At 36.3% G+C, this 13,017-nt stretch overlaps 1 long non-coding RNA gene across 1 annotated transcript; it reads right to left on the bottom strand.

Annotated features, from left to right (window-relative positions):
- Positions 1 to 700: 700 nt before the first annotated feature.
- LOC126815935 (uncharacterized) lies at positions 701 to 4,958 on the bottom strand. The gene is made up of 3 exons (XR_007678131.2): positions 4,655 to 4,958; positions 3,260 to 3,436; positions 701 to 1,324 (listed from the first exon to the last, which is right to left on the bottom strand). It is a non-coding gene; the product is annotated as an uncharacterized LOC126815935 (long non-coding RNA).
- Positions 4,959 to 13,017: the final 8,059 nt, after the last annotated feature.

Genomic DNA, 13,017 nt, shown 5'->3' with positions numbered 1-13,017 from the left:
CCATTGGTGTGAACCAAACTTAAACAGTAAATCTTATGCAAGAAACGATAGGAAAGCAAACATGGATAGATAAACCAGCACGCGGCAGTTTTCATCAACCATTCCTTGAAGTGTCAAATTTGACAATGAACCCCTCCCACGTGTATGGCGCCATTGCGTGTCGCATGTGCAGCTCAGTGGTTCTGTTGGGGCGATAAGTTCTTCATCTGTGAACATACTCCCAAAGCATGCCAAGTGTCCATGACTATTTATCATATCGCAACCTGCATAGGTATTTGCATTTCAATATCCCCTACCTTTTTGAAGAGTATATTTTTGGTGATCTCACTTACTTCGTTTGTCGAGAAAATTAGTGGCCTTGGTGAAGAGATTCTTGGTAGTTTACCATACTTACTATACACCACTTTGTGACCAGAAATGTATCGAAAAACACATCCCACACTGGTAAATAAAATACAAGTACCGCATTATGCTATGTGTATCCTATTTGGGCAAATAAATAGCGTAGCGACTGACAAGTGTAATAATTTAATCTAACACCACTAAATTAAAGTGTGTCTTTATTTCCAAAAACAAGGCGTTGGGTTTATTTATAGCTATACAGGTCACAGTTGGGCGGTTGTCTCGTAGGTGCCCCTAATGTCACAAAGAACACGAAGAATATTAATGGACAACGTACAGAATTTATTGTGTGGGCTAACATTATATTTCCTTCATCTCATGTAAATGAAATGGGGTTTAACGTCCTATTGTTCTGCTCCGAACTGGGCTAATGGGCTAAGGGGCTAATACGCCATACAGTGTGCTATGACGGAAAATGTTTTGTTCGTCTTATATCGATTTTTATATCTATTATTCTCTGTCACAGTAAACAAATCTGAATGTTAAAGTTATTACTGCAGTGGTGTAATTCTCTCTGATTCAGATATTTGAGAAATTGACAGGGGTGGGGTGGGGGGATTTTTGTAATGGCGCCCGATTTGGGATAGTAGCTGCAATAGTATGAACATATACACATATAACATACTAAATTGAAAGTTTTGATTAATTTAACCATCATTTTAATTTAAAACAAACTGTGTCTTTATTGGCAGGTGATGGGTTTATTTACGTATTGGTATTTCACAGATAAATTTCCTTGTTGGGACACAGCTGATGTCTAAAGCTGCATTTTGAGAACCATAAATGATAGCGGCACATTCTTCATTCACGTTGCTAGGTTCTCCAGGATGCCACAGGTTAGTATTAATGTCAGATCCATCCAACCAAGTCCATTTTACCCCTAGCCTGGTTCCTCCTATGTATACTTTATTATACGATGAGGCTGAAGTAAAAAAAAGACAAAAGCAATTTAGTTTTCCAAATTGGTTCTTTTTTGGGCCGACAAAGCCCATTTTCTTCTGATAAAGTAGCACTTCCGAAGACTGTAAAATATCTTTGCGATACCTGACAGCATTAACTTATTCATTGCTTTACACTGATCTAATGTAATGACAAATACCTTAAAATCTCTGAGTGCTAAAACAAACATTCACTTTAAAACTCAATGACCATTTTGTCGAACTAAATTTAACAAGCATCAGCGCCCGGACGAGTTGTTTATAAAGTAATGCAGATGTTTGATCTCTATTGTTCCTGGATACAAAGGAGTCTTTAAGAAGAGGCAATGATAATGGTATAAAGTCAACAGAAAGCAATACAACTCTAGATGGTGATAACTTACGTCAGGATTGTTCGATTTGAATAAGTTTTGAATCAATATACATGACATGTTATGTCTTTCAGTAACTCTTAAGAGATACTACTTTTGGTAACTGTTCCCAGTCGTGTAAATATTTAATTCACTTCATCTAACAAGTCTGAATAATGTAGCAACACCAGATGACGACGATAACACATACATGGGGTATAAAGTGTAAGTGTAAGTACAACTGCGGCAGTTCTGTGGAAGACACAACGATGTACCACAACCAATTTGTATATGGTTTTTCAGGAAATCCGGATTTCCATTTAGATATTTGTGACTGTTTTAAAAGTATATAAAAGAGAGGTTGACAAGCAATTAAATAAATGCCCACATCTGCTAACCCATCGGAATAGGACAACAATCCATGAAGTAATGGCACTACGATCAACTTTAGTATGAACACTACAATTTTAAAAGTGTCAAATCCATAGGATTCTATGTTTTTTTGGAGCCACGGTGGCTAGGTGGTTAAGACGCTGGCTCGCTAGCCTGGAGGTCGGGTGTTCGATCCCTGCATTGGCCGAGAAAGTTTAGCTGGATTTTCCGACGTGGTTTCCCCTTATCAGCGGTGCAGAACGGAGGGCTTGACAAGGACAGCTGTCTAGTCCTTCGGAAGATACGAAAAACCGAGGTTAGGTGTATACATTGGAATGCACGTAAAAGATCCCTTGGCAGTTCGAATTCGATATAAGAGTAGGCGATAGTGCCCCTGCCCGGGCAAAATTTCCCTCATTGTACACTGTATGGCGGATGCCCGTCTTCATTAGCCCAGTATAGGAGCAGAACAGTAGGACGTTAAACCCCATTTCATTTCATTTCTATGTTTTATGTTCATTCTCATTGCGTGTGAATGTCATGTTAATCCGGTTATAATTATTACTGCTGCCTGAGCACCTATTAATCAATGGTATTAATTCCTTTATAATTATTCAAATAGGGTTTCTGCGACTTGTGAAAATAAAAACCGATATGACTTTCCAGTCAATCAGATAATCTTTATTTTCTCCTGAATATCCACAAAGACAACGATAATAACTCAGAAAGAATTTTTGTGAGTCTTACAAATGTTAATAAATTTTAATTTTAAAATATAATGTATACGTACTTTGTTTAAAGCCTGTATTATATTTTGCTGTAAAACTATTCAGGGTTTATATACTGTAGACACAGGTAATATAACAGGCTTTCGACACCTGAAGCGCGAATTGACCCAGGGCCCGCGAATTCGGTCGGCTGTGATGACATTCGCCGACCAGTTTTTACAGGTGGTCGGCAAAGCAAATTTTCGAGCGACTCTTTTGACAAATGTATATTTTACATATTATATTGTTAGCAGTCTCCAGCAATGACCCCATATAACATGCACAAGTATGTACATATCAGCCGTCAGGATTAAGTATCTAGTAAGTTTAATCCTGGAGAGGCCTGGTCCTAACGTCGATTAGTAATCAACAGAAATTGTATTCAGTTGAGGTAAGCTTACGTTCAAAAATGAAACTTTTAAATACTCACAATCAAGTCCTTGTATGATCTGAAATTTTTCCGCTGTATTGCCAACATACAAATAGCCTCCATCTTGTTGACATCGCGCCATCGCATCCCAGAAGTTTCGTTCATCAGCTGTACCGAAGAAGGCTTTATAACAAACGTTATAAGTTGTATCATGGGTGTAATCTGAGGGACAGATTTCTGAAAAATATAAACACGATAATTTTTAAAAGCTGGTCGCTCTTAGTAGAATCTGGTTAAACAAATATCCTATTTCGTTTCGTTTTTTTTATAGTTCCAAATGTACTTGTCTTCACTACACCAGGGTAGGTGAGGGATTGGCCAATTAAACGGTCTGTTGAACCAAATTCTGTGGGTATATATTCGCGAAATTGTGGGTGTATATTTGCAACGACAAAAAACAAAGCAAGGGTTGTATTTCCGAATAGTCACTTGGAACATCGACGCTGATTAATTAATCGAATGACTGACGTCATAGGGTCAAAAGTCTCTGGTGTGACCCCTGACGTGACCTCCCACTAAAACCGGTCAGATCTTCATGTTGTGGAGGCCACATTGTGGGCCTGTTCACGAAGCAGAAAATTGTGAAATTCAAGCTATATGTCTCATTGGTATGAAAGACTATTGCGGAAATTTCATAATCTCGACTTCTTGCCGAGAGAAGCCGAGGGCGAGAAAGCGAGGGAGTGAGAAGTCGAGAACGCGAGGAAACAGGGCGAGAATGCGAGGATATCGCCTCGAGAACACGAGATTATTTCTACCTTGACTTCTCGCTCGCTCCCTCGCCTTTGAACATTTCTCGCCTTCTCGTACTCTTGCTTTGATGCCCGTACCCTTTTCTGCGTGCTTACTTAGTCTAGTGTGCGACATTTTAGTGTTTGTACAGTGATAACTATTGTATTTTTGTCAATTATTTATATTATGCATTAATGTATCTTAAAACGTTATCTTCTAATATAAAGGTGACAATTATTATCACATTTTTATTGGCGTTCGAAATGAAATGAAATGGGGTTTAACGTCCTACTATTCTGCTCCTACTGGGCTAATGAAGATAAGCACATACGCCATGAAGTCTGCTATGAGCACCTACTTATATTTCGAATTCCAGCCATCAAGGTGATCTTTAGCTCCTTGTCACATTGAAGCGGGGAAACGAAACCGAGACACTTGAATCAATGACAGACCTTGCGATTTTACGCAAATTATTTCGATGACAAATGTCAAAGTTGCCGCAAAAATATATTTATATATTTACAAAACGTCTCTTCGTTTTTTCTGTAACTATTTTAGATCAAAAGACTTCTGGCCATATGTAATTAATACTTGTAGTACAAAATCGGAAGGTAGACATTTCATAAGTGTAGTAAAAATTCTGTTGAAAAAGAAACCCATTACCTGCTAGAAGCCAATACGTCACCAATTCGTTATAAACTGTGTGATTATTCCATCCAAACCATGCACGATGTCCAAATAAATGACATTCGTAAGCATCTTTTAGAAGATATGAAAACGAAGCGCAAGTTGGAGTCTCCAAACATTTTTCTCCACATCTATGTACTGTCAATCCTGTATGCATACCAATAGCATTGTTGATTAGGGTATCATTAAGTGTTGTTATCATTTGAAAAACATTTTCTGGGCAGTTTATTGCTGCTGCTACGGTATACAGCAAAACCCATATAAGCATTGATAGACCCATCATGCCCATATTCTGTCTCCAGTAATGATTAAACTAATAACTTTTCCCTCAGCTTTTGCTTACTTGTTTTCGAAACAAAGCAGAAATTGATTTTCTGTGAAAATGCATTGTTCATTCAAATGCAAAGAAATGGTATAGCGATAATATTATTGTACGCCTGTGTATGGACTATAATAAATAATATAGTTATGTATTTGCTAGCAATTTCTGTTTTCAAAGACATAGTAGCACAATGTACCAAGTCAATACAGTGGCCCCAAGGGTTTAGCCGATTTGGTAAAGATTACATTATATTAAATTTTAGTATACTATATCTTAATAAAAGGGGGGATAGCATGAATCTTTAAAAATCGGTGTAAAATATATGGACGACTCTCTAATATTAACATGAAATAGAGTTAATCTATTATATATTGGTACAATAATTTAAGAATACTATGTGGAAGGTAATCTAGGGATAGATTAAGAAATTTAATTAAATTAATGGCCCATTGTTACTTATTGACTATTAAGCCGAGGGATGTATTTTTTAATTAAATGGATTTCCATTATTTTTCTTTTCGTCATGTCATGTCACCGACTTTCATTTTATAAAACGGGGAAACTTGAAATTTTACTTGCAGGTGTTGTGCACATCTAAAGGTGTGTCAAATTCCAATTAGGGCCCATTTTTAATGTTTCAATCCCGTCGATGGTTGCGTACTCTTTTTATACATATAGATGTATATATATTTATACATATATGTGCGGGTGTTAGTACAATTGTATGGATACACAATTACTGAGTTTAATACTAAGCGACTTTTCAACGAGGATATCAAGCAAATGAGAATTGTACTTTGTGTTCAATTACTAAATGCCAATCAAAGAAGATGGTTCCTAATGGTTTGAATGAAAGTGATCTATGAATTTATCGATTTTATATAATTTTTTTTAAGTGGTATTATAGCATTGCATGGGGTAAAAACATAGTTTATTGTACCCATCTACAGACTTGAATCTTACATCGTAGATCCCATATAAGGTATATGTTCTAATATGCTAAGTTCTATTATGCATTTGTCTATTATCCAAAATGCAGAATGGAGAAGTGTAATGTGCAGAATAACTATTATACCGTATTCTCTATGATTGAAAAGTGTATTCTGTAATTTAACACTGTGGCATTGGTATTGTGGAGCAATGAAAACTGCAAATGGTAAAACTAAAATACGTATTTTGAACTGCTGACATATGCATTTTGCACCGTGAACATTGAAATAATATTGGCAAGATTATTCTTCCATAGACTATACTTAGCTTCGCTTGAGAATCTATTCTCGAAGTATGAAGCAGATGGATCTCTGTGGTGCAGCATCGTGTAGTGACAAGCAACAGTAATAACGTTAACTGGCATGCTTGAGATGATTGTACTCAATCAAAGACTCATTTCGAAATTTAACAATAAAAGAAGATAATTTCATTTGAGTTAAGGTCATTGTTATTTACGTCCATCGCTGTGTCAATTTAAAGAAATGGAATGAACCAGAACCCGCAGTAGCTGAACGGGAACCGTTTCGACAAAAAACAAATATGTTCAGTATCTGTTACTGAGTCCTTTCACGGGGAATTAACAAATAAATTATTAAACGCTCCAAAGGGGATTAATTTTATACTTCCCCGTAACAGTTTATAAACAAAGACAAAACAGACCAACAAAGAACGACCAAGAAAAACGATAATCGATTATCAGGGGTGATGTTTTCATCTCTTATCTGGTGAATATATAACACAACACGTGGTTTATCTTGATTATATTCATTAATAAAAGAACAAACAGTTGTACTTAAAGGATAATGTTGGTGTCCACCAATATTATATATATGTGATAAAAGAGGATCACGGGTGGGTCAATGTCTGTGTTCATCGTCACTCATCTACCGTAGCAAAAGTATATTTGGAATGTGTTTAACCAGTTCTGTTTAATATTGACTGACACCAACATTGTCCTTTAAAAACGTACATTGATCCAAGCGTGATCCTCTTCTCAAGGGAATTCACTCTCAAGGGAAGTTATTACTGTCCGATTACACAAAGTCATTGGCTGGAAATAAATCTATACAGTCTATAATCATCCAGGCATGAACCACATCCGGCGGTATAGCTGTTAGAACAGTCAGAGAAGATTTATCGCATGGCCCTCAACGATAGTAAACGAAACATATTCTAAATTAATATTCCTAAATGGCCTCGCCCTCAGTACTTGACAAAGAACTTAACATTCACCAGTGATATTCAAAAGTATTTGCTAGATTTAGTTAGTTGTCAAATTGATTAAATTATTTCGTGATTTTATTGAACGTAACACACCCTAGTATTATTATATCTACTTTTAATACCGCTGAAAACGACCTAGGCTATACCGAACCACACTAAGTTCCCGCATTGCTACCACCACCGTCTGCAGACCAGCCTTTGTTAAACTAGATTCATCCGTAGGCGGGTAGGAGAATTTCCAATTTACGTGAGTTGGGGAAAAAAATCCGAAACAAATGATTCTTGCTTTTTATGAAAGACCTGGACTATACCGAAACACACCAAGTTCCCGCATTACTACCACCATCTTCTGCAGACCGGCCTTTTTGAAAACTAAGTTCTCTCGTGGGCTAGTAGGAGAATTTCGGATTTACGTGAGATGGGGAAAAAATCCGAAACAAATGATTCTTGCTTTTTATGAAAGGTGTATCTGAATACAATTCCAAGAAAAGAAATCCACCAAAATCGGCTTTGTGAAAAAACGTTACAGGCGTTCAGGTTTTCGTACCTATTCGACTTCTAAAATCCACCTTTATGAAAAATTTTGTAACTTTTCATCACTTTTTTCGTCATGCTGAGAATATATTTGTGCATCACAATTGCTTTTCCGCTATTAGGCCATCGAAAAAATCAGTAAATTATGTTGGGTAGTATTAGGTAAACGTCCTGCCGTCCCATCCAGACGTTCCTATTTCCCCACACCAAAAGCTAAGCCAGATGAGCCCATTTATTTATCGCACGAAACTTGTTGCAAAATGTTCAGCGTCACCAGCTCGCCGCCACATAACATTCTTCGCAACAGATTGAAACCAATGCCAAACTATACATCATAGTGAAATACAACCATGCCAATAATATCAACCAATTAAAACTCAACAACCCAGCACTTGCTAAAACATTTCAGAATGAATATATTGCCCTAAACTGTTATCAGTTGATTCGATCTCCACCGTACCCGCGGACAAAGAGACGGTAGCTGTAATGATGGATAGATACACCTGACTACATCAGCATTGTCAACACTCTTCATGACCAAACAAAATACACACGAGTAACGAAAGATCCCATTTCTGCTCATTAAACCAAACATCCGAAACACGTCTGTCACCATCAGAATCCAACCAAAGCCAGGTTTCATGTGTGCTCCCGAGACTCTATCTACTACAAAAAGCCCAATAATTTATTATTCTCACTTGACTCCAAAGACTTTTGTAATAACATCAATTTAAGATCTTTCCTACGATGTTGTCGACTTGGTCACGACCACCACTCCTTATTAGACCAGCTCAACAAACATTAAGTTCACCATGGGAACAGTAGGAGAGAACAGGCTTCCCATTCTCGATGTCATTGTCTGAAGAAACAACAAATCGCTCCAGACTTCAGTATATAGGAAACCAGCCCACAGCAAGCAGTATCTCCCTTTGAAACACAGCCAACCATACCAGACCAAGAAAGCCACAATCAAAACACTCACCAGTCGTTTCCGCAGTATTTGTGACCAAGATCTCCTCCATAATGGAATCTCAAACAATTCTTTTCAACATTTAACCAAATACTGCAACTCAACACCACAACGTCAACAAAAACTGTGCCATCACCTATCCGCGTCAACATCGGTTCAATAGCAATACATCCTACCAAATCAGACGAGTGTGGTGGTGTTGAGTGTGTTCATGGTTACTTACACTTTGATAATACATTTAGAGTGTGGTAAGTTGTGGGTGAGTTAAATAAAGCTGTTTTACAATGATCGTTCATTTTGAGGTCTGATAGCAAACCTAAATCATCCATAAAAAAATTGCCCAAGACGGATTGCGGTGGATTATTTTCTTGCTCCTTACATAATTATCTATCGGCAGAGAAATTGGCAGTAAAGTAGAGCAATTGCATTCACTCCATTTCTATATAAATTACAATGAAAAGTCTGCGAAGAAGAAGGCGTTGTTGTGCACCTACATGCCCTTCCGCCAGTTTATGCCCTACCAATCTGTTTCACAGAGTATTACGAAAATCTTCTAATATCTCTGTTAAATATGACTGCCTTCAAAACATGACGTCATATCACGCGGCGTCAATCAATGGCTCAATGGCGCGTGCATTGTTTACATAAGACGTTACTGATCCAAGCAGAATGGCGCCTTTTACTCATTTTAATACCCATTTACACTAAAACAGGAAATAATTTTTACCTAGAAATACTTCAAACGTCTTTATTTATTTTTCTAATACATAAAAAGATGTTTTAGAATTTAATTTGTCGGAGGAAAAAACGTTAATATTTGTGGCTCATTAAGTCGCATTGATGTCATCCTTATCAGTGATTGTCGCGGCCTAGCGAACATTCACTGCGGATCAGTATGATGCCCTATAACCGTGGACTGTTAGAAATGTGATATATAATAATATGTCTAGGTTGAAATGCCAAATACCTTTTGAAAACCATCACAAAATAAATCACGCCAATGAATTTACACAGGTTTCACATCAAGAACACGAAGTGTAAAATCATTACGGTTTTCTCTATGTATAAATTAAACATCCACAATGATAATTTATTAATGGCAAATAAATCAAATTTTATTGAGTAATCTAAACCAAACTTAAACGTCAATAATTCTATCAGTTATATAAAAGTGGGAGATATTATATTCAACACGGAATTAAGCGCGTCGATTTCCTTACCAGTGTTGCTAAGATAATCCTGACGGCATTGTTTATTAAAAGCCTAAGTGAAAATGCTTGCTTGATCAATGTGGTGCTTTTTTCTTTTAAATATGTTGCTTCGAAAAATAATGGAAAACCACTTTATTAAAATATACGTTCCTCGACTTAATAGACAATAAGTTACAATGGTCCATTGATTATCTAAAAGATGTCTTATATAAGATTTAGATAAAGAGCTGACAGTTCTCGCTAGAAAAGTTTAAACAAAAATAGATAAAGAAAAGGGAATGTTGAAAATTTCAGTCCAATTACTTCATTCTGAGAGGAGCCATTGCCGTTTGGAGAACAGTGTAGTCTCGATTGTCATTGCTACCGTTGTTACGATAACAAACAGAGTCTCGATTATCCATTTTTAATTAAATTATTAACTAGTAATCGTGGTTAGATAAAAGCATCCGATGATCCAGAGCGTTGATTATGGGCTTGAATAAACCTCTAATCAATGAATTATATAACATTTGAGGCCAAACGAAAGATCTGCATTAGGCAGGTGTAGCTCTTACATAATACGTCTTTAATCTATCCCGAGTTTATTTCCATTCATTGTTCCTAAATTATACGTGCATATATGTGCTCTATGTTAGTTACCATGTAACCACAGACAATTGCAACTTTAAACAACTGTGTTATTATTATGTTAACTCACGCTAACCAATTGAAATTGTCTTAATTTTTCTTTGATTAACAGGATGTATTTGCAAAAGATCACTTCGATTTAGGGAATAGAAAACAAAGATTTACAACCAGTTAAACAAAATCTGCGTCGAACACTCCTGTTTGTTTCGCAGGGGAGGACGACGCGCATTTTTTAAAAATAATGCTAGATTCTAAGTTTATTCAGCCGTCTAATTCAGACAGGGCAGGACTCCCGTTTTATTCCGCCAAAAAGGACGAAACGGTACGTTGGTGTATTGATTACAGGAAAGTAAATACGGTTACTGTTAAAGATTTATCCCATCTTCCGGTCGTATCGGAATGCATAGAAGTTATTATTGGGAATAAATGGTTTTCAAAACTGGATGCCAACCCCGCTTTTAATAAAGAAGATAGGGAAAAACGCATTCTTAACTAAGTACGGTGTATTTAGTCTAAATGGATTCAGCTGGAATATCACATTAGCATTTTTAGACGATACGCAAGTAATTGGCGAAGACGTTAATAAAGTTAATAACTCGCAAGTTGAGATAAATAAATATCCCAATTGTTTTGACACATGTCCATAGTAGGTGACGGTCTATAGGGTGTTAAGCGACCCTTATGTTTGTATAACGCAGTGACCGAATTGCTTTCGAAGTTCCTCTCCTGATTGGCGAAGACTTGAAACAGACAACCAAAACGAGAAAATAATTCATTTACTGCTATCTTGGCAGTAAGCTCCGCAGTTTGCGACGGAATGGGGATACGAAACCGACTTTCAGAATTGGTCAACCATCATGTATATTATACAATAAAATCGACTAAATAAAGACGACTTGTTAATTTATCAACACTGCTATCCAGCCATATTCCACAATACACATAGAGACATAAACAAGACAACAAAATTTTAAAAAGAAATTATAGAGTAATGAGCCCACTGTGCAATTCGACTGTCTGAGAATGGTTATCCGTGTTATGATTCGATTTGTGAATGTGTATTACTCGGGATGGGTGGGTCCACGTCTTAATATTGGAAATATAAATTACCCATAATTCATATTTCCGGTAATGGATTGATACCCGAAATAAATGCTATTTTTTCGACGTTGTTTAAAATTTGTGCACTTAAAACACACGTGACTTTGTAAATATATGATATAGATGTAAGCATGTAAGTCTTATAATATTTAAGAATTGTTAGCTGTTTGATAATTTTCGTCGGTGATTAAAGTAGCTAAGTCTCTAACTCAATATCATCCAAAATCTTCGACATTGAAAACACGAATTATTTGTCAATTTAAAACAACATTGATGTTGTGATCTTACCGGGAAAAGATGGGCTTAGGATATCCAATCTTTAAGACAAAATAAACATTTTACCATTGGTACACGAATCGTGTACCATAATGCGTTTCAGGCCCATTCTAACAAGGGACTCAAAGAACAAGGCTAGACATTCAAAAAGTCATGCCAAACGGTGACGGCATATTCATATCGGGAGAGTATGCGCAATAAATACAATGTAGACTAGAATAACCAGACTCTAGAAATTTTCATTCGATTGAGACTTCTGACATATTTCGCCGAACGTAACTGATTTTAAATTAATGTAAAAATGGAAACGATTGAATGTAAATCAGTTTATATATATTCCTATTACATTATTCTATGCGTTATGACCCATTTGTGTCAATTTCTAGGTCCAAAATATTAGCGATTTAGCTCCTTTAAATAAAAAAGCCTACTTACTGTGTGAAAGTCAGTTCTCTTCAGTTCAACAAATAGAAATGGTTCCACGTCTACTGATGTCTTCCGTCTTGCTCTAACCACAATCAATAGTGGGCCGACTACAAAAAAAATGTTACTGACCTATAACTCCCTTATTTCCAATTACATTGACCCAAACTGTACTGTACATAGCTTAATGTATAATAATAAATAAACCAATTCTCATTGAAATAAAGCCAGTTGTGAAACCTTACCACATAATTATATTATTTGATTAAACCCAACTGCTATGCGCGATTTCTGTTCATTTTAAAATGGCCACTAAACCAGCATCGCATGATTTTATGTCACTCGAAAATACAGAAAAACTGTTTGGTAAGATAAGATTAAGATTTCAGTTTTCCACTCTTCACTATTTGTAACATAATTACTTATATCCCAAACCCTCAAATAGTGTATCAATTATTGTAGGCATGAATAAGAATGAACACGGCTACAAATATTGCAGCTACATGTAGTGTAGTTCTCTTTCTCAGATTGCTACATCACATGTATCGTCCATACTCTTATAGTTTATAATAGCTTATCATCAAAGACTTTTGTGAAACCTTGTAAAATAGAAAAAAGGTTTTGACTGAAATAAATGGATTGGATATGTAAGCTTAATGTT

The sequence above is a fragment of the Patella vulgata genome, chromosome 1 (genome assembly GCF_932274485.2).
Source record: "Patella vulgata chromosome 1, xgPatVulg1.2, whole genome shotgun sequence".
Lineage (NCBI taxonomy): Eukaryota > Metazoa > Mollusca > Gastropoda > Patellidae > Patella > Patella vulgata.
This window is presented reverse-complemented; position numbering and strand designations above follow the sequence as displayed.